The following is a 26267-nucleotide window of genomic DNA, read 5'->3' as shown; positions in this document are numbered from 1 at the left end:
AGGCTCTTAGGAGCTCATTGCTTCAGTGCACACAGTGGAAAATAACTGGAAGGAAATTTCCTCTTGGTTTTGGTTTACAGGAGCCAAACATTCTCGCAAAAATAGAAGACTCTTTCTAGAAAGAAAACTTGGGAAAGTGTGTAGATTGAGGAGAGATGGTTCTCCCAAGAAAGTAGAAAATATTTGATGGGGCCCCAAGAGGAGGAGAAGTGGAGGTGTGCATAGAAATGCTTTCCAGAAGAGGCCCATCCCTGACTGTCCAGACTCCAGATGGCTGAGTGGGGAGGTCGGTGGAGGGAGCCTTTGAAGGCTCTGTAGACACTTTGATGACTCACTGACATCAACGACAACAAGAACATCTGGGAAATCACCTCCTTCAGGTATGGACATAGGTCTGCAGGAAAGCAGGAAGTGAGGCTGCTTCTGGGACCCCAGTGTGCTAGAGGGATTTGGGGGTTAAGATGTTCAGGCTGGTCCAGGTAAATATTTCTCCTCTTCTGTGTCAGAGCCCCAGTCTTTTCTCATTAAAGCTTTGACTGACTTAGAAGTCAGGCTGCATGTTCAGTGTCTTTGCACCTCTGCCATTTGGAAAATGAAAACACAGGCCTTATTTTCAGTATAGTCTCCCCTGTGGTTGCTGCAGATGTGTTCTAATTTGGTAGATAGCTATCCTGAACATATTTTTTGCAAAGCTTCTAATACCATCCAGAGAATTCCTCCTGCAGTTAATCCTTGTCACCATTGTTGTCACCTCTCCAAGCATCACCTTCCACCTGTGTGCCCCATTAACCACAGGTGTAATGTGTGTAACTGTGACACCCATCCCTGCCAGGAACGATCAGTATCCTATGTTTGACCGGTGATCAGGCCCCTAATTCTGTCAGACTATATTGAGGCTCTGCTTTCTGGGCTCACTGTTGGTCCCAAGCATCTTAGGTCAGATACTCTAGGAAGTAGGGACTGAACAAATAGCTTATGAGAAATATTTTGTTAGAGAAATCATAGGGTCACACAGACAGTGGAAAGTGGAATATGGGGGCAGAATTGTGGTCTCTCCAAACATGTCCCGAAACTACAAACTATGAATATGTTTGTCTTACATGGCAAAAGGGAATTAAGGATGTCTAATGTGGATGAGGCAAGGCAGACCATGCTCACAGATAGTGAGCCTGAGATTCCCCAACCCCTCATTGGTCACTGCAGTGGTGGCTCAGCCAAAAAATGGCTGACAGCCTCAGGGAAAGATGAGGCCAAGGGAACCTGAGGTGATACATAAGGCATGCTATCTGTATCGAGAAGAGGAAAGGGAAGAAGAGATTATATATTTTAGGGCAGGTCTGTAAATGATACTAATCTTGGGTCCCCTCCAGGAAGGTTTTCACAAACATGTATTTCAGGAGAAAACAATCCTGGTTCTCTTTAAAAATACCTTATTTTTAAAGAATTCTTTTCTTTTTAAAATTGCTTTTATATTTACAGCCTATCTCTATTCCATAAATACTGGTATGGCAGTGGATGAGGTGAAGCCATATATTTAAGACTTTCTGCTATATTCTTTTTCTCCATCTTGTCTTCCTTCAGCTGGTGATTTGTAGCTCTGGTGCTGTCCCCAGGAGCTGAATCATGTGCCTTCCCTATCAATGTTTCATGCTGCTGATAATGCATGCTTCCTCTTAGCCCAGAATGCCTACGTCAAGATTTGGGATTTCTGACTCAACTGGACAGTCTTGCGCATAACCCCCAAGCTTCTGAAGGCAGGATCTCCATGTTCTTCACCATCTGCTTTTCAGGTATTCTGTTGGATTTCTACTTCTGCATGGTTGCTCCTTTTCCTTGATAATTTGGAGTGTTACCATTATTATTATTATTATTTTTCTAGCTAAGCTTTTCATTGTAAAATGAGGCATATGTACAGAAAACCACACAAAAAGCACATACAAGGTTATATGGCAAGCACCCTTCTAAGTAAGACACCTGTCATAGAACATCAAGGGACTCTAGCAGTTCCATTATGTGCCCCTTCCTAGTCATACCCATTCTATTCCCCACCTACATGTATACACTATGCTAACTTTTATAGTAATTACTTCCTTTAATTTCTGTATAGTTCTGTGCCCCAGATATACATCCCTAGACATGATAGGTCTTGTCTACTTTTATAGTTTGATATCTTTTAAATTGCACTTAATCTACAATTTTCTACTCCATTCCTTTTTTCCATTGTTGTTCCCTATACTTTATCTGCCAAGGAACCTGGGTTGGACCTGTTGCATTTCCCAAAGTCTGGATGTTGCCAGTAGCTTACTCATGGTACAGTCAGTGTATTTCCTACAGCTGGATATAGAGACTTCATCAGACACATGTTCAATCTGCTTGGCAAGACTCTGTGTGCTATTGAATTCTATTCTCTGAAGCTACAGTGCTGACTTTGGTGGTTTGTTTTTTCTTTTTTTTGCTTGTGATGGAAGCAGCTATTAACATAGTGGGTCTGTTAATTCATTGGAGGTTGCACAATGGTGACACTAATTCTATCATTTTGTTTACATTTATTACTTATAGTAACATTATAAAGAATGACTTGTTCTCATCTATTTTCAGTTGCCCAGAGGTATAATTCAGATAAGAAGGGCAGGATAAATACTTGATTCTTCAACTGTATCAGTTTTCAAGGTCATGCATTGTTTTCTTACAATATTTAGAAAGTGACCAATTAATTTTTAAAAGTTTAGTTGTTAACTCCTGCTTTTAAACAGGTTTCCATCTTTTCCAATTTTCGTTCTTACTGTTCACGTTGTCTTGTCTATGGCTGTTGACAGCCTCTTCATGTTGACTCCTGCGTCATCTCAACACTCTCACAATCATCAGTGGCTTTCTTGATGTTGGATATTATAAGCTCTTTGAAGTCATCTTGTATATTTTCTGTCCCAGGCTGGGAACTCTCTTCCTTTCAACTCTCAATTGGTTTTGTGGTTAAGAAATTGTTCATACAAAGGGAGACAGAACATGAGAGACTCCTAACTCTGGGAAATGAACTAGAGGTGGTGGAAGGGGAGGTGGGCAGGGGGTGGGGGTGACTGGGTGATGGGCACTGAGGGGGGCACTTGAGGGGATGAGCACTGGGTGTTATTCTATATGTTCGCAAATTGAACGATAAAAAATAAATTTATAAAAAAAATTGTTCATACAGTGTTTACTAGCAGGCTTGTTGATGTCAGGTTTGGTCAATGTAAAGATCTTGGGTCATGTTTACCTTCCTCGAATATCTTAATTATATCATTCCATTTTTTATTGGAATAAAGTCTTGCTGTCAAGTCTGATAATGATGATCTAATTTTATTAACATTGTGTGTCACTTTAATTTTTTCCTATAAACCTACAGGATTCTTTTCTTTTTTCTTTTTTTTTAATAGTTTATAGGGATCCCTGGGTGGCGCAGCGGTTTGGCGCCTGCCTTTGGCCCAGGGCGCGATCCTGGAGACCCGGGATCGAATCCCACATCGGGCTCCCGGTGCATGGAGCCTGCTTCTCCCTATGCCTGTGTCTCTGCCTCTCTCTCTCTCTCTGTGACTATCATGAATAAATAAATAAAAAATCTTTAAAAAAAAAATAGTTTATAAAGTTAACATTCAAATCCACAGAGATGAGATGCATTTCCATTTTTAAAAAAAATATTTATTTATGAGAGACACAGAGAGAGAGAGGCAGAGACACAGGCAGAGAGAGAAGCAGGCTCCATGCAGGGAGCCCGACACGGGACTTGATCCCTGGGTCTCCAGGATCATACCCTGGGCTGAAGGCAGTGCTAAACTGCTGAGCCACCCGGGCTGCCCGATTCTTTTTTTTTTTCTTCAAAATACAGCAATTTTACAGTTGGTTGCTCAGAGTTAGTATTTTCAGGGATGTTACTTGCTGCTTCAGTATGTCATTTCAAATCTTTATTGTGAAAAATTTCCTTGAATTATTTTTAGTATTTGTTGCCTTGTTTTGGTTTTTTTCTTCAGGGATTCCTATTGTCAACATGTTGGATCTTCTTTGCTATTTAAATATTTGTCACATTCAGTCAGATCCTTTTCTCCAAACTTTTAGAGTTTGAAAATTTCCTTTCGTCTTTCATTTCTCACATCACTTTTTGTTTATTCTTTTGTGTTTTTTTTCTAGTTTTTTCTTATTTGAAAAATTTTTTCTTATTTGTAGTTGTCTTGGGTTCTGTCATGTTTTTGAGAGCTTTTATTTCTGATTTATATTGTACTTTCATGTTACGTGTCATTTTTATTAGTGTCTTCTAGTTCTTTTTGAAGTAGCAAATTGTGGTTTTCAAGTGATTTATAAGGATGTATTTTCTGTCATGCTTTGCATGTTTGTGGGAAGATTATTCTGCTCCATATTCTTTTTTCTTATAATAAATTTAAGTCAGATTTAATTATGATCCTTTTTTATTAATTTTCACATGAAATTAGTTTTCTCAACTTTTAGAAGTAGCTGTGTTCAGAATAGCTTTGTAACTTCATAGATCTCCCTGTTCTGTTGTTTTCATGTCAATTACAGAAATTTATGAGTTCACTGGCCACTGTCTTTCCTGCCTCTTTTGTCCCTGTCCTGCTGAATTTGGATTCTATTCCCTGTGTGGGGTCTCTGGACTGAAGGGAACCCTGGTGGGTCAATTTTAAGAGTGTGTGTGGGCCAGACTGCCCCAGATCCTTCAGGCTTGCGTGGATGTCTTGTACTCATTTGCTATTGAGTTGGACAAAATCTTCTCAATTCCAGCTGCTTTTCTCAAATTGGCCCACTGTGCTTACTAATGAAAATCTACTAGCTCTCTTGGAATTCCCTCTGTTTATAAGTCTCCCAGAATCCCTGATTTTTTCCTTGGCTTCCTCCACAGAGACACTGATTCTCAAGTCTTGTAGTTTGGGGTGCGTGGATATATGGTGTCACTGGAGTTTGCTCTGAATATGGTGCATACATTCATGGTTTTGTTATCTGGTTCTGTCCATTTTTATGCACAGATTTGGGGATATTCAGTAATTAAACGACCGCTGTGGCTGCTTCTTCCCCAAATCCAATTGGGACATTATTAATTTTGTGGCCATGCATTAATTTAATGAACACGGTCAGTCACAGAGCCTTCACAAAATGAGTTCAAACCTCATCCCTAGGTAGGCATTGCGATCCATTGTTATAATCTAATAAAGTCAAACCCTGAACTCAGACAAGGTAAGAATAGGAAGAACAGGCAGTGATCTCAGTGTGTGTGTAAATGAATGTGAATGAAAGGGCACAAGTAAGGCATGTGGGGGCCTGCAACAGATCTACAGACACTATGCTCACAGAGAGAAACAATCATGGAGCATGAAGTCTGTCCTCAGCCCTTTCCTGGAAGCCAGAGATGAGTGGATGAAGAGCCCAAGGTTTATGCCTTCCATGTGCTGTCAGTCAGAAGAGACAACAGGATTTAGAGTCAGGAGGATTCATCAGTTAAGTAATGGAAGAAAGTATTCCTTTTCTCCAGATTGAAATGGAGAAAAACAATAGAAAAAATGAAAAAACAATGCAGAGCCCTGTGCTAGGAATTTAATTAAATCCTTACCGAAGCTGGATTTTTTCAGTGTTTCTCTTTGTGTGATTAAGGGTGGAGGGCTTAAGGGACTTGTGGCCCAGAAGTAGAACCTGTTTTGATATGTAGTCAGCTCAGAGAGATAGGAAAGGAAAGAAGTAAGCACTGTAGTCTATAAAACTACTGCTGGAAAGGATTCTTCCTCTCATTGTTGGTGTATGCCCTGTTTGAGGAAATGAAATATACTGTGTGTGTGTGTGTGTGTGTGTGCATGCACAGGTGCATGAATGTTTTTTTTTGGTGGCATTTGGTGCTGTAGTCCAGTAATTGTCCATAGGAGAATCTGGGAAAATACATTGCCCTGACCGTACCTGCATTGATGAGGAGACCAAGGATCTTAGGGAGCCCTTTTGGTATGATTTTCATGCAGAGATGAAATGAACTAAAGAGTTGGCCTGGGAAAATCCACCTGTTATTATTTTGGAGAAGGTGTGGTAAAGGGCCCAGCTGATACTTCTCCACATATGTGTGGTGGATGATTGTGGCTTAGGGGAGCGTGGATCAAAGTATGGAAAGATTCTCTAATGTGGTATGTCGACCTGGGCATTCAGAATTTATTCTCTTCCCTATGCCAGACTACAACATTTAGCATGAATCCATCCTGTGGCCTTCCTTGGCAGTGAAGAATATTCATTTGGGAAACTTCAGTTTCAGGTGTTCCTGTGCTTAGGTAGGTGTAATTGCCTCTTTGTCTCTCTCCTCTTGGTCTTCTGTCTTTGTTCGTATTTCTCAAGGTAGATGAACTCGGGGAGAAATGACATGAGGGCAGAAGGGGGATGAGAAAAAGAAGGGAAAGGACATGATTGATGACATTAGTGGGAAAAACCCTTCCCGGCAGACTCATTTTTATGGCTGGTTTAAGTGATATGTGGAAGGTTTACTCAGAAGACAGTTTTATTTAGGGAATGAGATTCTCTCTGTATTATCTAATTAGCCAGGTCATGCACCATCTGTTTTTGTGAAGCTGGTTGCATTAAAAAATCACCCAGTTTTTTTTTTTTTTAAACTCTAACCTGTTTCAGAGGAACAAATATGAGAATAAACCATTCAGGGAAAACAGCTGAGAAGTTAATGCTTTAGGTTTGGTAAAGTTGAATGCACTTTCTAGAAATAGCCTGAGTGTAACAATACAAAGTAAATAAATAAATGTTTGGTGAAGTATATATACCCTTATTTGCTCATTTACAGATTTGCAGGTGATCCTTATAACCTTTTGGAATAAGGCAAAAGATACATGTAGGGTGGTATACAGGTTAACGGGTAAAGTAGAAGGCTTGGTATGATTCGACAAGATTCAATACATTACAACAAGTGCAAACACTTTATAAGGTTGCTTTGGATTTATGTATTTGTTGCATTGAGAGTGCAGGCGTGCATGCATGCATGTGTGTATCTCTAGGCTTGCATAGTGTGGACCTGGATTTTAATAGTGAAGTGTTCTAGTTAGGTGGAAACTACCATTCCAGTGTCTGGAGCTATTTTCAGGAACATGTGGTTGTCCCTAAGGCAGTGGGAAATATCTATTTTACATATAGGAAAGATGCAGGTGAGGACATAGTAAGATTAGAAGTATGCTATGCCTTTCTTGTGTTTTCTCTCTGAGAGAACAGTGTCAGCAAGTTTTCTAAAAATCATTGTCAAACAAACAGCTTTTTTTTTTTTTTTTTTAAACAAACAGCTTTTTACTGGACACCTATTATGTGCTAGGCACTATAGTAAAATCTCCACTGCTATTGATCTGCTCCCTCATAACCCCTCAGAAATGAGAGGTTATGGAAAATATTCTGGGAAGGATACTGTGTTAGAGAAAATATTCTCTCAAACAGTGCTCCAATTGTCATTTGGAAATGATGTTTCCAAAGCAAAAAAGGAGATAGTCTTATAAGCAATGCTTTGCACAATTATTGAGAACAACCCATCATTGCTTTTGAGATGTTCCAGTGTGAAAGGCCCTAAATCTTTTATCCGTGACTAGGCATTATTGTGTGACTAGGCATTATTGCTCAGTTATATCCAGCTCATGATGAGGAATCTACTCCATGCCACACTCAACTGTTATACAGCACAGTATTCTAGAAAGCATGAGTTAGAGAAGTATTTCATAATGGCAACAGAGTGAGGGGGAGGCGGTTTCTGACCAATTAAACAGAGATCAGTCATCAGATTCTAATAACTTCATAAACATTTTGCTAGCATTCACACTTCTTTCCAGCACTTGGGGAAGGTTGTAGGAAAGTCACATTTTAAAATGCCACAAGGGTAAATATATTGAGTTTAAAACAATTCCCATGTGATCTAACTGAAACTGTTACTGGATGCTGCATCTCTCTACTAAAATTCAGTTTAAAATTTGTCCAGCAAGACAGTCCTCTTAGGGAGACAAGGCAAGGTGATGTCCTAGAAGCTTTTTGTCAGTAGAATTGGATTTCAGTATTTTTGCTAAAATGCCTCATTTTTATTTCTGTTTCAGAGCTTTCCAAAAAGCTCCTTGTGGGACTGCTAGAGCTGGTTTTAAAAGGTCAAGTTAACTTATTGGAGATAATAGTTATTATGGCTTCCTACTGGGTGCGAGGACCCTTCTCTGCACTGTCTCAGATTCTGTCGTCTTTTCCCTAACTCTGTCTTTGATCTTCTGGGGTCGCTTTGAAGCTGCTGTCATCTTTGATTTTGATGCGCTGTTCTTGAGTCATTGTTTGATTCCTTGGAAAAGGCAAAAAAGGCTTATGTTCTTCTGTGTCTGTTTTTCTTTTCTTTTGGAAAGTTTACATGCAGTTGTCTTAATGCTGGTCTCTTCCACCCAACATGGGGAAAGCTTGCTTTGAAGGTGGTGGGAGCCCCATGTGTGAGGGGAATTAATGGATATGTGAAAGAAATTGGGCCCTGTGCGAGTGCGTTCTCCATTGGTTTGGTCTCTCTCTCTCTTTCTCTCTGACTCTCCCTTCTTACTGTCCTGCCCTCCCTTGCTGCCAATACTGTCTTTTTGTTGTGATTGGTATTAGAAAATCCCAGTCCACTTTAAAAATGCAGGTGTCAATGACCATATTATTTTAGTAGATTAGGAATGTTCTGTGGTAGAAGATAGGTGACAGATTAAAAGCAGTTTTGGAAGGAGGTGCTGACCTGGGGCTTCTAAGGGATCAGGTAGGTTGGCATGTGGGGTGTGGGCAGCTCTGTGTTACACTGATTTCATTTTCAGAGTAGTAGAAGTTATAAGGTGGGTTATTATCAAAGAGCCACAAATAGTGTTGTGAGGCAAATCTTACTCCCTATAAACAACTTAGTTTTTCTTAAAATCTAACTGTGCACATGAATCGGGAGAATAAACCTTGGTCACCCTTGGTCATATTTGGCCTGTGGGCTCTACTTTGTTGATCTACACTAAAGGAACCCATTCGCGGAGGCTATGGGATTATTATTCATAGTAGTAACTGTAATAATAATAATAATTCTGAGTAATAATTATTGAAATATTATCATATTGTGGTTATGTTATTTTAATAACCTTTATAATGCTAATCATGTGCCATGTATTACTATAAGCATTTGACATTCATTATTTATAGAGGTGTACAACCATCACCATCATCTAGTTTTAGAACAATTTTATCATCCCTAAGAAGAACTCTATACCCATCCCCCTTCATGTCTGCAATTCCTTCAGACCCCTGGCAACCACTAAACTATTTTCTGTCTCTGCTTTGCCTATTCTGGACATTTCATATACAAGGAGTCATACAATATGTGATCCTTTGTGTCTGGCTTCTTTCACTTGGCATCATGTTTTCACGGTGCATCCATGTTGTATCACATTGGTGCTTGACTCCTGTTTGTGAACAAATAGCACTCCATTGTGTGCATAGATCACATTTTGTGTATCCATTCATTAATTGATGGCTGCTTGGTTGTTTCTACTTTTTGGCTGTTATGAATAATGCAGCCGGGGACATTTGTGTTCAGGCTCTTGAGGGAACATGTTTTCATTCCTCCTGGGGACATATTTAGGAGTGGAACTATTGGGTTGCATGGTGACTCCACTTTTGAGTTTTTGAGGAGCTGCCAGACTGTTTTCCACAGCAGCTGCGTCATTTTACATTCCCATTAGTAACAGTACAGGAGGGCTCTGCTTTCTTCACATCCTCCCCAGCACATAGCCTAATGAGGTGCTCTTTAGTGTGAGAATATATGACAGGTGGCTGAGTGGGAGGGGAAATGCAATCATATGTTTATTTTGATGACAAAGTGAGTGGCTTTGGCAGATAAAATGACACTGTGGGCTGGGACCTGAATCACAGGTATGCTTAAAGTGAACTCTAACCTCTCATCATCTGTTAGCTCTTTTGTAAAGGATTACGTGTAAACATAAGCTCTACCTAAAATGATTAAAATAATGTTACCCAAAAGCTCTTCGGTACATATTTTTGGGAGTGTAAGCCTTATTTTCCTTTATATCATTTTCTGTAATTATAGGTAGAATAAAATAAAATGCAGCATCCCACATGTTTACAATTTAATAACTAATTTAATAAAGCTGACCAACAATGAGCAGTTTTTAGCAGAAACTGAATATAACATAGTGAACATAAGAAAAAAATCAATTGTGAGGATTGCTAACTTCTGCCTGCTGCCTTGACTCTAATGTTTTATAATTCTGGGTCTGTTGGTGATTTTACTGCCTCTGCTTTTCTTTGTCTAAATGGGATACCAGCTTCTTCCTTTTCTTATCTTCCAGAACTGTTGGTTGGAACATGAGACTATATAGCTGGATGCACTTTAGAAGAGATGTGGAAGTTGAAAGTGCCCTGTGAAATCAGGTAGATGCTAGCAATCATTAACCACCCTCTTTTTTCTATCCACACTGACTCTTCTTTTGTATGGTGGTGGTTCTTTTGTCTTAGCCACATGTGACTCTAAGAGAAGGTGGAAATTGTAGTCTAACTGTATCTGCAGAGAGAAAAGTGAAAAGCTTTAGGGAAAAGGCCACCATAGAGACCACAAAGATGCACCACCAAGTCCAAGAGCAGCTCATCATTGACAGTTTCAGAGCACAGGGGAAAAATGTGAAAGGCTTGGCCAAAGGCGTGATTTGGGCTGCCCTAAAACTGTGATGGAAGCTGTAAATGTCACAGTGGACAGAGAGAAGCCAAGTGAAAGCTTTCCTCCTGGCATCTAGGAAGGATTGGGTAGTTTTGCCTGGGTCACAGCTCCCTCTATCAATCACCCCCTCCACACATTCACATTTATGAGATGGAAGGACTGGGGCAAGGTCATCCTAAGAGGCTCAAGCTGGAACTGAGGACTTCCAAACTCAGGCTGAGACTGTTACACTGGTGGGGCATGGTCCTGACACCAGGGAACATTCTCTGCAGGTGGGGCATGTAACCCACTCTGAGACAACCCTGCTCTGAGATTGTGGGATATATTTTCCCCCTTAGTTGAGCTCAGATGTGAGACTCACGCTGAGACTTAATTACCCTTTACCTTTCAAATTCCTTAAAATAGTACCTATTTGCAGAGTACACCCACATTCTGTTAAACGCACTGATGGTTTTCTCCAACAAGCCTAACACCCAGCGCGGCTTCTTTGTGGCTGTCACATGTCCTGTTTGGTTCCACTCCTCACTATCTCTGGTCCTCTTGTGTGCTCACAATGGATCTGGGTCTGGGGTGGTACCCAGAGTGGAAGAACTTTGGTTCCACACACTGTGGACTCTGATTCATGGAGTCACACTTTACTTGACTTATTCTTAAACTCAACTTCCTTACTGTGATACTAAGAGTGTGGTAGGTGCATGTTTATTTTCCTGTTGCTCTTCATGTCTTTCTGGATAATCTGACACTGGTTACATGATCTCTAGGGTCTTGGCAAGGAAGACTCTCCCTTTCCTATTACTTTAGTTTCTCCTTTGGGGCTAATTACAACATGAGTGTCTTTAGTATGCCACATATGTCAACTGGGTAAAATAACTGGGTTCTTTGTCAGGGTCCCCTCCCACAGCTGTTCTGCAACAGATTATGTGGTCAAGTGGCATGAGCTCCTGCCAGGTCCCGGGGCAGCTGCGAGGGAAGGATTCACGAGTTACATTCCATGCCCTATTCTAAGAATGGATTCCATGTTGCATTAGGTGGTAGAAACAGCCTTTTGAACTGGTGCCAATGTAGGTGTGATAGGAAAGGAAAGAGCTCTGTGCCCAGAGTAATGGTAGGTACTTTTCTTGCCTCGTCCTTGTGCCTTTCAAATATTTAATACTATTTTTCATTCTGGGGCTGCTCTTATCCTCTTAGTAGAGTGGCTCTATCCTAAATGCACAAAGGACTGTAACTCCTCTCATACCTTACTGGCAGACGGTCACGTACCACTTAACCCAATCCTGTTAACCACAAGAAGCCAGCAACTCATACATTTTGACCATCAGAAAAATAAGTCAACACCTCATGCCATAGTGGTAGGGGATGGGGGACATTTTCTCAGTCTGAATTTGATGTCATCAAAAGACCAGGGTGTGTGTGAAGATATACAGGAAGCAAGAGAAGTCCCTGGGAAAGAGCCAGTTGACCATGTCAGCCTTCCCTGTAGCACTTGAGTGCCCTGAAGATTATTCTTGAAGTGTCTCCAGTCACATCACATTCCATAGAGGGCTGCTGGAAGGGCATCTCTAAGTCATTGCCAGACACTTGGAAGCATTTCAGATGTACTCTGGGGCCAAATGCATCTTCTTCACTAGTGATAATTTTTGCTACTTTCACATATAGATTCCAAATACAGATTTGGTTCCAAACTTCATTCTACTGATATCATAATTGTAATATGATTTTTTTATTCTTTAGAAACATAAGGATGATTTTTAAATATTTGTGATGTTATTGGAGTTGATGCCTCACAATAAATATGACAATGGTTTTGACTGAAAACTATATGTCAATGACTATTTAATAATTTCACTGATTCCAGAACAGTCATTTGTCCATGCACTTTTAGTTTGTGTTCCCTTGGAAAAGGACCCTGAGATGAAGATTTAATGCATGTAGATTACTGGGTAGCTGGTCCTCTCAGAAGGCACTGGAAGGGCATGAAGAAGCAAGACAGAGTGGGGAGGATATCCACAAAATGGTATGTCATTAAGCCAGGTTGCACTGAGGGTAAGTGGAACTTAATGCCCTGTAGGAATTCCAGGAAGGCAGTATAACACATGCACCCACCTGAAGAGCAAGGGAGTTGGGCTCTTTATACACTACCTCGCATCTCTCATTGGTGGGGGGCTGGGCGGGGGCAGAACTTAATTCTCTAGCACTTTGGGCCTGTGGGTGCACACTCCAGGCACTAGGGGAGAACCCTTAGGAAGTGAGCAGTCAGGCTCACAGATACCCAGTAGGCTCAGGGGGCTCTAGGTGGGTCTTTAACAGCATCTACCCCAACCCCCTACAGTGTATTTTTTAACTTGGAGTTAAGTAAAAATATGTGGGATGAGTATTGAATTTTATTGGAGCAATTAGAAAATTAAAGAATGGCTTGTTTTTATGAGACAGACCACAGATGGAAGGAGGGATTCTGAGAAGGAATTTATAATGCTGCAGTGTTTGTAAAAAGCTCTTCAAGGAAGGGGTTATTTAACTGGTGCTTTGAATGAAGCAAAGTCTTTGAGTCTCTCTCAGAGAGAAGAGGAAAATCGCAGGCAGAAGAAGTAGCAGGAGCAAAGAAAAGGGAAGTGAGTGGTGATTTATCAAGGTACACATCCTTGGGAAACAACTCTGGAGGGGTCAATTGTATTTCTGCATGTCCTGCGAGTGAGGCTTACGGTGTTCCTGTATTCTAGACTGTCTTTTCAAGGATGATTCTGTCTTAGAAGACAGAAATAGCCTCTTCTTCTGGGTCAGAAAGCAGGTTAGCTTACTCTCCACTGTTAAAAACATAATGTTTCCCTCCAGGGTAAAGATCAGGAAGGATTCTGCCCACTATAAAACATTCAGGTTCCCTAAGCTCTGGTTTCTCCTCCTGTGATGCAGCTCTCTGTGAAAACAGGTATCCTCAGGCCTTTGCATCATCTGGTGGAAGTTCAGGCATGGGGAATGGGCTCAGTCACTGTCACTCCAGCTGCTGCAGTTGCTGGTGAGGAACAGAATCCTTCGTCTCTGACCCAGGAGCTTCGTATCTTATGCCAGCACCCTTGAACCTGTGGCAGGTATACCTATTTGCTTGCAAAAACCCCTTCACAGTTTTGGATACTTTTAAGTACTGTGTTCAGATAAATGATCGTATTCAAGTCTCAAAACATTCCCACAAAGGTAGGGGTTATTATTTTTGTCCACATTTTACATCTGAGGAACCTGAGACTCAGAGCTTAATTAGTATGTCTCAGGCCACTCAGGTTGTAAGTAAAAGAGTCAGTGTCCAAAATGAGGATGCCATGACTTCAGAACTGTGTTCTTTTCCCCACCCTCCTGACTACCCAGTGATGCCTTTATGGGCTTCACCGCTGTGCAGCTGAGGGTGGCAGATGTGGTAGCAAAGTGATCACTGCCCCTGGTGGGAAGGATAGTCTTGAGGAGGGGTTAGCATGGAAGAGAGGCTGTGGTGCAGTGGGCCAGATCACAGATAGCTTGCAGTGGTGGCATCTCTTTTAACATAGAGCATAGAGAAAGGCAGGAATTTAATTAGTGAAATTATGAAATTTATAAAGAAGTGCTGAAACTTAATCTTATTTCAAAATTGGCACAGTCTTCATCTCCACTGGTTCTCACTCCAGGATTTGAATGATAACTAGGCTGTGAGCACATGGGAGTCAAGAGGGAGGGCATTTCAGGTAAGGTAAATAATATTAGGAAGAACAAAGTGCTTTGCACCAAGGTCTGCAAATCTGTCTGTCTCTCTGTCTCAGTCTATCTCAGTCTATCTCTCTGTTATTGTCTCTCTGGATATTCCCAGTCTGTCCATCATTTGTCTATCCATATATATGTGAAATCTTAGAGGAAGTCTAGTGTTCTCTTTCAAGTTAAAATCAGTTGGAGTCAAACTGCAGAAAGGTCCAGTTGTGCTGTTTCCCATCTACCTGCTCTAAAAGCTTACTTTTGCTGCACATAAACAAACTACAAATATTTATCAGCTGTTCACCCATGTGTTCTTTTCTTTATACAGTCGAGCAGGCACTCATGTTTGCGTGAACCACATACCATGTGGTTCAACACGAGTGTTTGCTTGTAAACTGTAAAAAGTATTTGGTGAGTCAGAAGAGTATTAGTGGGAGAGCTGGGTATTGTGTTTTCAAACTTCAGCCTTACTGAGAAGTAACACCCCACCCTGCTTTCTGTTGACCTTCAGGCAAGAATTGACCTTACCCATTTTTGTTTGTTTGTTTGTTTGTTTTGTTTTGTTTATCGAGCAGCTGCCCAGGAAAGCAGAAATTGAGAGCAGCTTTGTTTATCAGAACCAAGGAAACTAGAACAAAGTTTGGTGTTGGGTTGGGAGAGGGCTTGCCCAGACCAGAGCAGAATTATGTACCTGGAGCACACAATCTAACGGGAAGAGGGACAAGAGGAAGGAGAACCCTGGAGGGAACTACCCGGACAATCCTCCCTTGCATGCCTGGCAGTATCTCCAGTGGTGGCTTTCTTTGGGCAAACAAGTTGCTCTCTTACAGTACTTACACCCCGGAGGTTAAAATTTTTTTTTTTTTTAATTTTTATTTATTTATGATAGTCACAGAGAGAGAGAGAGAGAGAGAGGCAGAGACACAGGCAGAGGGAGAAGCAGGCTCCATGCACCGGGAGCCCGATGTGGGATTCGATCTCGGGTCTCCAGGATCGCGCCCTGGGCCAAAGGCAGGCACCAAACCGCTGCGCCACCCAGGGATCCCATACCCCGGAGGTTAAAAGAACTTGACTGATACCATGCCACACCTCTGTTTGACCAGATTGCTTTTCTTCTAATACTCCTTCAGCTGCTGCACTGAAAGAAGGGAAACTTAATTTTCTTGTTTGGGAAGGGGAGTAACTGTGAAGCATGGGACATCATGGCAGGAATGATAGAGTCAGAGCTCTGATCTCAGGTGCTCAGAGATGCAGTTAACATTTATTGAGCACTTACTTGACCTGATACTTGACTAGACCCTTTGCAAGAGGTTAATCATGCTGGATTTTCCCAACAGTCCCTGCGAGGCTGGTATTCTCCCTGCCAGTGTGCAGATGAACAGAAGAGCTCAGACATATTGAGTTACTTTTTCAAGGCACTCTGGCCCTCTTCTTGATTGGAAAAAATGTCTTTCCTTATAATCTAAGAGGACGGGACTTCTAAAAAGTGGGAAATAAAAGCAGTGTGTGGTACGGTTCTTACCCAGTGGAGAGGAAGAAGGAAAGGACTTTCATTAAGCACTTACTATATTCTAAGCACCGGTGACTACTTTACATCTCTATTTAATTCTTATGACAAGTCAGTGATACAGTATTTCTATTTATATATCAGAACACACACTTTCTGAGCAGGTAAAGAATTTCTTCAAGTTCACAAAAATAAGTACTGGAACTGTGATGAGAATGTAGATTGGCTGACTGAACAGGATGATGTTGGACGATGAGTGCCAGAGGTGGCATCTGACAGAGGGACAGGGCATCATAGGAGTGGGTAAAGAGCTCAATAATAGGTTGAAATAACCATTCAAACCCAATGAGAGAAAAGAGGTTGATATAAACAAAACCCACATAAGTAAAACAGATTAACTTCTGTGGCATAGGGCAGACAGGCAAGTGCTCCATTTATTTGTCCTGGAAGTTGTATAAAATACTGGAAACATACGCCTGAGCTGTTTTCTCTAATTTGTACTCATGAAGGCACATATGGTCACATCACCAAGGATTCAATTAATGTGGCCCAAATGTGCATGAGGCTCATGGGCATAGGAACCTGCTTCTGTGAGGTGAGGGGTTATGGAGGGACCAGGAGTTGCCCATAAGGCAGGACCCTGCCCTGGGGTGGGGCAAGCAGTGGGGTCTCAGAAATGTGAGTAGTGCAGCAGGAAATGGGAAATTCCAACCAGTTCCAGATGTTCAGTGATTAGAGCATAAGCACAGCACAGCGGAAGGGAAGAGGTTAGATGGGGAGGAGGGTGTTGATTTGAGGAAGTGCAGAAAGGGTGAACATGTAAAAGCCACTGCCAGTGTCTGTGATCATCACTGACTTTTTAGGCCCTCTTACTCCTTGGTGAGGCAGGAAATGGCCCGTCTGTGACCTCCTGATCCCCCACTATGGCCACACACAATGAAAGGAGCTGGGGCTAGTGGTCTAGAGTGCAGATCCCTGGGTTCCATGTAGAATCACCAAATGAAACTCCTAATACAGGCAGGAACCTACAATTTAAGAAGCTTCATAATCAGTCTTTTCACACACTAAAGTTTGAGAAACCTTGATTAGGAGTATACATTGGCCCTTTAGAAAGTGCTTTCATATTAATGTAGGTATATTTAGCCAGGAATATGAAAATAGTATTTATTCAACTCCAGTTATGTGCTAGGTCCTGAACTATGCATTTCAACTATGTTATTTTATATATGGTTTTAGAAATAAAACCATGTTGTCAGAATGATTATCAATATTCCACATATGAGGAGTCTGCATTCAAGAAGTTAAGTAGATCGCCAGATAACCTAGCAAGTGGTAGAGTCAGGATATGAATCCAGGTATCCTAAACATAGGGAGAGAGAGAAGTCTTGGCTGGCAGGAAACACAGTCGGGGTGGGATGGGATTAGGGACAGATTGTGGGTTCCCCAATACTTGCCTGGATCAGACTGGACAGCAGCCCCTTGAGAAAATGGAAGACAAATATTAGAACTAGAATAGAGTCTGGTATTTAAGATAATGTCTGAGACCAAAGGGATGAGCTCTAGGACATTGGGATTTATGATTTGGTCTAACCAACGAACACAGAAGAATCCAAGTTCTAGAAATGAAAACATAGTTTTAAGATAGACAAGCAATACAACTGACTTGCCTTTTCTTGAGCTCCTAAAGCAGAATTTGTGAAATTCCCTACAGATTTGGCGGGAGAAGAATGATTGTGAACCCACATCAGGCCTGACAAGGCGTAGGAAGTGGAAATGAGGGGACAAAAAAGCAGACACCTCTACCAAGCTAAGGGATTCCCGAATCTTACTCTACTGCTGTTATTATGAGTGAAACAAGACAAACATGAATGGGCTCACAGAATATTGACTTCAGTGTTGCTTCTCTTGCACTGGCTTTCCCTGAGATGGCAATCCATGGGAATCAGGACATGGACAGGTCTAGAGATGCTTATAAATCTCAATGTTGGGAAGGACAGCTTGGATAGATCTAATCAACATTGATTGATCTAATCAATACACTGGCCTGTCTGATGATATTCAGGAATTCAGTTCAAATACAGTCACAGAGAGACAGAGGCTCAGATCTAGAGAGGTCGCAACCCTGTGTAGTCAATTTATCAGAGCATGATAGTGACGCAGGATAAGAGTAAGGTCTATGACTAAATTAGCCACAGGATGCAAATAAGGAAATTCTAGCTGAAATTCTTTAGCTGGTGGTAGAGTTTGTGTAATTTTGGATGTCTCCTGTCCTTTGGTACTAATACAATCATGACCTGTTTCAAGAGAGACAATCTTCATTTTTCTTCCCTTTCCCTCAGTGCCATCCTTTTCCTGGCTGTATGAGTGTGACATCAGGTCAGAGAAAAAAAGCAGCCAAACATATTAGTTTTGTCTGTGGCACCAAACATGAATATGTGGAACTGATCGTCAGGAGTTTGGTCATCATGTGAATAAGGAATTAAGCCATAATGGATGTGTACAAAAATGTAAGCTCCTCCAACTCAGATGCCTCAAACACCTGCTAACATTTGAGAACTCAGTGCTGAGGACATAACTTTCTGAAAAAATGGAAATTATTGGAAATGTTTATAACTAACACAACATTCCTAGTGCTATGGAATCATTTTCCATGTAACAAAAGTTGAAAGAGAAATGTGATCAGATATGCTTTGAAAAGTCTGATTTAACTTAAATGAAAACACATAAATAAGCATAATTTTCTATTTAAATATCAGCATAGTTTTTGGATTTTCCAAAGTCAAATTTATATTGCCAGTATAAATATAGATACAGATGGGAAATGTTTCTGAGGGTTGTTCCTAGAATTTAACTGAATACCACTGACATTTTTAGGCCAGTTACTCACATTTATGCTTACTGATAATCATTATGTCTTAATCATGTCTTGTGTGATAAGCCACTTAATGACTTTTATTCAAATATCTCTTGATTAATTCCTGCTGAGTGACCTAAAGCCAACGATTTTCATTAGCCAGTTTGTCTTCTATGCAAGAAAAGAGAAAAGTATTCCTAACACTTTTGAAGGCTATTTAAAATTTGATTCAGGTTTAAAAGCCAACCAAATGACATATGGAGTTTTTTAAGTAGCTCAAATGTAGTATTATTAATGTGTACTTTTAGGATTATCAATTGAATTATTAAAAATTAGGTGTTTGAAGTTGACTCTTATATAAATACTTAATAAATTTATTGAAAGCAAAGAACTAATTTGATTTTTTTCATATTTCTACCTCCATTTGCTGAGTTATCTCAGTCAATGGACACACACTGATGATTTGACCAAAATTTTTAAAAGCATTGAATTAAAATTTTCCCTTTGGTCACATCAGAGAAATATTTGGGAGCTCCTGCCTATACTTAAACTAGGTGAGATGAAAAATAAAATGATTCTGAAGTAGATTTCTTAAATATGAAATAATAGGACAATAATTTTCACTTTGCACAGTTTGACCTCTCAGATTTGAATATGATATAAATTAGTTACCTAGTGAGGGAGAAACAAATGTGGGTCAAGGTTATCAAGGAGGGCTTGTCAGAATATAGGCACTTCCAGAGGATTTTCAGAATATGTATGCATTTGTCTAACTCTGTAGCTCTCAACAAGAAGCAGTGTTACTTCTCAGTAGTTAGCAATATCTGGACACAGTTTTGGTTTAAAGACGCAGCTGGGTAGAGTGCTACTTGTAATAAGCTGCCATGAGTGAGAATCAGCAAAAGTCACTACTAGCAGTCAGACCCAGGAAGTCTTCAGTATTGGAATAATCAGACTATAAACGTAGTGAATTTAATAAATAGAAAAAGGAATCAGTGATGAGGGACAATGGACATAATTGGCTTTGAAGATATGAAAGGTAATGAAATATATATTCTAAAGACAAAAACAACCGAAAGTAAAAACGTCAAAAGTAGAGTAGAGTAGATTAGGTAAAGCTGAAGAGAGAGAGTGCAAGAACTTTCAAAAATCACTCAGGGGGCAGCCCGGTGGCTCAGTGGTTTAGAGCTGCCTTCGGCCCAGGGCGTGATCCTGGAGACCCGGGATTGAGTCCCACGTCGGGCTCCCTGCATGGAGCCTGTTTCTTTCTCTGCCTGTGTCTCTGCCCCGCCCCCCCGCCCATATCTCTCATGAATAAATAAATAAAATCTTAAAAAAAAAAAAAAACAAAAATCACTCAGGGCAGGTCAGAGTTTAAATATATGGAAAACATATTTTCCATATAGTCTGAGCTTCATGAACATTAAGGAGACACGTGATACAATGAGCACTGGGTATTATTATATAAGACTGATGAATCACTGACCTGAAACCAGTAATACATTATATGTTAATTAATTGAATTTAAATAATATTTAAAAATAAATATATGGAAAACATATGGAAGGAAAGAAAAGGAAGATACATTAAAATGGTTGGTTATATCATAAATTTATTTAGAGTTCCAGAAGGAAGGGAGAGTGAGAATGAGGGAGAAAACATGTCAAAAACGTGATTGATTCAACATATAGCTGATTAGGGGCACCTGGGTAGCTCAGTGGTTGAGAGTCTGCCTTTGGCTCAGGTCATGATCATGGGGTTCTGGGATCAAGTCCCACATCAGGCTCCCTGCGGGGAGCCTACTTCTCCCTCTGCCTATGTATCTGCCTCTCTCTCTGTGTCTCTCATGAATAAATAAATAAAATCTTAAAAAAACCATACAGCTGATTAAATATGAGTGGCAAAAGACAGGGAAAATGAAAAATTGTGAAGCTGAAAGGAGTTTGTCCTTGTTAACAAATGGGGGTATTAAGAAAGAAAACATTTTGGGAGGATTGTGGAAGGTTTGGCTTTGAAATGTTGAGTTTGAGGTGATGAGATAGTTTGGATATGTGGGCATATGAAAGTATTGAAGCAGAAATTTGGGAGACCAAAGAGGAAATTTGGGTGGCTGTGAGGAAGGACGATTTCTTCATGGAGTAAATGTGAAGGGGAAAATAAGGAGATCAGAAGGGCAAGGACTAATTTTAGAAACCACTGTCCTATAAGTTAGAGACCTGAGAAAGAGAAAGCTAGACAAGCATATAACAGCATCTTACAAGCTGAGACAAGAGCGAGAAAGTCAGTTAATGACAGAAACTGAGTGGTTCGTTGTGAACAAAGTAAATATCAAGACAATTCTTTTGAGGTGGAGTTTGGTGATGTTAGATTGGAGGGATTCAAAGAGGAAGTGGATGGTCAGTACAGAGAATTGGCAGCATGGAATTTTGGGCTTTGGCACTAATAAGTAACACCCAAGGCTGTGTTCTGGGTCTCAGTGCTGGGGTTTCTTACCTGGCCAAGGTCGCTGGATAGGCTTTGGGATGTTCATGCCCATGTTGGTTTGAGTGTGGTACAGTCTTGGGTGAGTAGTAAGCTGAAGTGCTTGACCCTGGTTGCTGGCATTTCAATTCCTCTCCACTGCCCGGGTGAGGCAGAGTATTTTGGAACAAAATAGTCTGAGGGGTATTCTGTTCTTCGATGTCTTAGTGTTTAAGCCTTTTCCTTGGGTGAATCCACGGGGAACTTCTTGTCTGGTGCTCCTGATGATGAGGAAGTGTAGCAGACAGAAAGAATATGGGCTTTGCTTGAAGTTTGAGTGGCAGCTCAGCAACACTGGAGTGTGTGTGGACTTGGTCCAGTCACCAAACTTCTGAGCTCTAGGGCAGTAGAGAACCAGCCATGCAACAAGAACTGCTGTACCAGCCTTTCAGAGGACTAAGAGTTGGACGTAATTTAGGTTGGACAAAATACCTGGAAGGTGTTTGGCAGTTGTGAGGGTCTTAAAAGCTAAATGACAAAACTAAAATACCACAAACACTGCAACCAGGGACAGTGATTAGATCAAGCCCTATAAGCCCAGGGAATCATATTATAGCTAAGGAATGATTTAAGAGTTTTAAAGGTTTATATTGGGGGTGCCTGGGTGGCTCAGTCAGTTGAGCATCTGCTTTTGGCTCAGGTCATGATCTTGGAGTCCTGGGATCGAGTCCTACATCAGGCTCCCTACTCAGCAGGGAGCCTGCTTCTCCCTCTCCCTCCGCTCCTCCGCCTCTGCTCATGTGTGCATGCTCACTCTGTCTCTCAAATAAATAAAATCTAAAAAAAAGTTTATATTGGTATATTTCTATGTATACACACATATATGTGTGGGTGCACGTGTATGAGTTTGAATATGTATGTATGTGTATGTATATGTGTGTATGTTATAAAAACCATATAACACAATTCCTATTTTTTCCTGTTTTATATATGAGCAAACTGAGTTTTGATGACTTAGATCTCAAGTAACAGTGTGTCAAGGATGTGGATGTTTTCACTGTAGCAGAGATAGGATTCAATTCAGTTCCACTTCTTATATTGAAATCTAGGTCACAGGACTTGCAGAAGCTATGGATTGCAGTTTGCTAATCTGACCATGGATATTTTAAAATAAATGATCAGTGGGCACTTTACCCACAATAACTGCTTCAGGGGAGCCCATAGATTATGTAGGTTGAGTTGTGGTCTGGAGAACAATCACCCAATGATTCCCTTTTTCTCTCTGTGTCTCTCTCTGGTTTTCATTTCACTGAATCATCAGGCTGAAAGAATCCAATCATCTTCCAGAAATTAGTTCACATAATTGCTTGGAAAATAGCATTAACAAAAGCTGCTGGTTGTGAAGTGGGTGATTTTTCCTTTGAAAACTCCTATTTCATCTTGATCTTTGCCCCGGGTGTCTGATGATGCTTACTGCGTTTTGATGGTGGTAGTGGTGGGGGTGCACTTTGGCTGAGAGCTCCCTGCACTTCCTGAGATGTGATTGTTTAATCAGGCAATTGTTTTCCTGACGAGTTGTGAGGGTTGGTAGGAGTAGGGCTGTGTGATGGATTGGAGAGGGTTGCACGGTTCTTCAGACAAATGGCAAACATATATTTTACAACCCAAAGATAAACATGGTAATAGCCAGACAGAAAAGAAGAAAATAGCCTATTCAGGGGAAATCATTTTTAAAAGCTTACAATAATATAAATAAATGCCTTTCTATTTTTCCCTTAGCATTTTTTTTTATATCTCAGCAATAAAAAGGTTTGGCTTATCGCCGTGAGTAGCAGGGACACAGTGAAATGACTTGAAAATGATACCTTACATTTGTACCATGGGCTAAGATTTCCAGAGCTCTCTGAGTGATGGAGAGATGTCTAACTCAGAGGAGTTAAAGGCTGGTCCTTGTTCTTCCACCCCATGGCCACAGCCTAATGAGCCTCTTGGGAATTTGCCTTCCTAAATTATACAGTTGATCCAGGATTTGAAGCCAGGATTCCCCACAGGAGCCTGTGCTCTACATGCCTGGAATCCTGGAATTCACAGGACTCAGAACCCTTGAGCCCAACATTATAACCAGGATTGTGTGTAGGGGTGTTTATGGTTTTGGTTTTTTAAAGTCCTTGCAAATATAGTTGGAGGTTAAATCAGATTCTCAAAGGGATACATAACCCTAAAAAGGTATGAAACACTGTATGAGGAGTGTTTTGCGTGAAGTTGATAGGACAAAAAAGCAGAACTAAACAAGAAATGACTCAAAGAGTGATGTCTCTCTAGACAATCCAGTGTCACAAAAAAATGTTTTGATGGAGGCAGAAGGATGTGTAGAGGGAGATCCAGACTTTATCCAACAAGTGATTCCATCTTTACATAAAAAGGAATTTAGCAGTATGGTAGCAAACTTTAGACAGTGAAACTTGGGACTGGCTCTACTTTTCTATTTGTGTAGCACTTCCAGATGAGATGAAATTCTGAACCATTATTTTGACATCCTTTTCAGGACTTTTCTCTACATTGTCATTGTTCTATAAATTTCACAGTTACTTCGGTTTTATTTTTTTCAAAAGAAAAATGATAAGAATTTTTTTGGGTCACATATAATACAAATCCCTGCCAGTCTTTGGGAGTGAATTGTTAACCTCTGAAAATGAAAGAATCTTTATATTTTTAGAGATGGAAAGAGCCACAGAGAGCAGGTGACTCAGGACTCCATTAAAAAAAAATTTACGTGTAAATTTACGCACAGTAAAATCCGCTCTTTGTAGTATATACAATTCTGTGGATTTGATAAATGCATAGTGTTGGGCAGCTACCACTACAATCATGAGACAGCAATCTCAGTGCACCCCAGATTTCCTCCAGGTTCCCCTTTTCATCAGCATCTCCCCCTGCCAGAATTCCTGACAACTACTGATCTCTTCTCCATTCCTCCAATTTTCCCTTCTCCAAAAAAGACATAGGAATGGAATTATGCATTATGTAGCCTTTTTTTTTTGATGAACAACAATTTTATTTTTTATACTTAGAGGCTAATGAATAATGAAATTACTAATCCTATTAAAGAAAACCCAACATCTTAATAGGAAAGGATAACTATATTTACTCACTAAATACCATTTAAGTTTTCTACAACACAACTTGAAAATACCCAGCATACATGTTTAATCTCAGTACAATGGATTTAAGGCCAAGTATACATATTATAAACATCAAGGCTAGATTACAAATCATCATAGTCACCGTCGTCGTCGTCATCATCATCATCTTGTTTTCTTTTCAATGCATTTGATGATTCATTGGAAGTATTTTGTGATGACCCCATGTTAGTGGTAATAAGAATGTTTTTAGACCCAATTAATGATGGATTAATCAGAACATTCTGAACTGTGAATGCTGCAGGAATTGATGCTTTTACAGTTGGGGACTGTGATGTGGGCATCTGTACTGTAAACCTCTGCCCTGTGAGGGACATTGGAGTCCCTACTATAGTTGACACTGACATGGTGTGTAGGGTTGGTATACCAAGAGTGGGAGTACTTGGTCTGCTAGTAACCGAACCAGCACTTAACAGTGGAACTGTTACTCTTCCCACAGAAGTGGATGCCTTTTTTTGTAAAGACTTATGTCTATAGTTTGGAGCCGTCAAGCAGTATCTATCAGGCGGCAACCTTGGGCCTGAATATGGCTTGATTAATGGCAAAGGAGTTTGATTTCTTTGCCTTACAATATCTAATAAAAAAATCTCTTGGGGGAGGAGAGGTAAAAGACTGATCAGCACGACACTGAATGACCAACCGCACATCATCTGCATCAACAGTAGCCTTCTTAGCATGGCTTGAATAAATTTTTGCATCATCTAGGATTGTGGTCACATATCGGAAGGCAAACTCGAACATCTGATTTATAAACCTTGGCTCATTTTCTGTAATCCCCATATCCTTCAGGATTTGTGCCATCATCTGTGCATCTTTTAGCATGCTCTTGGGAGAAGCCATCTTGCCAGACTCCATGATATCTGTTGATCAGACTTCTTGAGCTAAATTACCCACATTAATGCATTTCAGTCCTGATCTTGATGCAAGTTCTTTGCCTACTGTGCTTTTTCCAACCCCTGGTGTACTGGTGAGCAGGATGTTTGGAAGCAAAACTGCATTATGTAGCCTTTTAAGATTGCCTGCCTTCACTTAACATTATACCTGTGAGACCCATCCCTGTTGTTGCATGTATCAATACTTTGTTCACTTTAGGGCTACATAGTATTCCATTAGGTGGATGTACAGTAGTTGAAAGATATTTGAGTTGTTTCTCTAGTGTGTTGGTGATTATGAATAAAATGGCTATAAACATTTGTATACAGGTCTTTGAGTTATATGGTATGTATATGTTTAACTTTATAAGAAGCTGCCAAATTGTTTTTTATTTTATTTTGTTTTATTTTTTTAAAGATTTTATTTATTTATTCATGAGAGACACACACACAGAGAGGCAGAGACACAGGCAGAGGGAGAAGCAGGCTCCATGCAGGGAGCTGGACGCGGGACTCGATCCTGGATCTCCAGGATCGCACCCTGGGCTGAAAGCAGTGCTAAACCGCTGAGCCAGTGGGGCTGCCTTCAAATTGTTGTTGTTGTTGTTTTAATTACTTATTTTGGTAAGAGAAAGAGAGGGAATGGGGATGGGGAGGGGCAGAGGGAGGAGCGAGGAGCTTGATGTGGGACTGGATCTCACAGGCCTGAGATCATGACCTGAGCTGAAAGATACTTAACCAACTGAGCCACCCAGGTGCCCCGCCAAACTGTTTTCCAAGGTGTTGTACCCTTTTGCATTTTGTATACCAGCAACGCGTAAGGATTCAAATCATGCCATATTCTTTCCACTATCTGGTGTTGTCTTTTGCATAGTGGTATCTTGCTATGGTTTTTAATTTTCATTTCCATGATGGCTAAAGATGTTGAGCATGTTTTTAGGTGCTTACTTTCTTGTTG

General features: G+C 40.6%; 1 protein-coding gene and 1 pseudogene across 21 annotated transcripts in view; one reads left to right on the top strand and one right to left on the bottom strand.

Annotated features, from left to right (window-relative positions):
* Nucleotides 1-26267, top strand: part of LOC112652600 (uncharacterized) — a 430970-nt gene that overhangs the window by 110267 nt on the left and 294436 nt on the right. For 10 of the 21 annotated variants that reach the window (XR_007409448.1, XR_007409445.1, XR_007409444.1 and 7 more), the window contains exons 6-9: nucleotides 81-380; nucleotides 1678-1790; nucleotides 10344-10425; nucleotides 12591-13791. The exons of 7 other annotated variants lie outside the window; for them this stretch is intronic. The gene's annotated coding sequence lies outside the window, so the exon portion shown is untranslated. Of the gene's footprint in view, nucleotides 1-80; nucleotides 381-1677; nucleotides 1791-10343; nucleotides 10426-12590; nucleotides 13792-18262; nucleotides 19111-26267 lie in introns of those variants that run through there. 4 more of the 21 variants (XR_007409453.1, XR_007409455.1, XR_007409456.1 and 1 more) reach the window with 4 other exon arrangements.
* LOC112652582 (transcription initiation factor TFIID subunit 9-like) lies at nucleotides 24503-25372 on the bottom strand (annotated as a pseudogene).

The sequence above is a fragment of the Canis lupus genome, chromosome X, assembly GCF_003254725.2.
Source record: "Canis lupus dingo isolate Sandy chromosome X, ASM325472v2, whole genome shotgun sequence".
NCBI lineage: Eukaryota > Metazoa > Chordata > Mammalia > Carnivora > Canidae > Canis > Canis lupus.
This window is presented reverse-complemented; position numbering and strand designations above follow the sequence as displayed.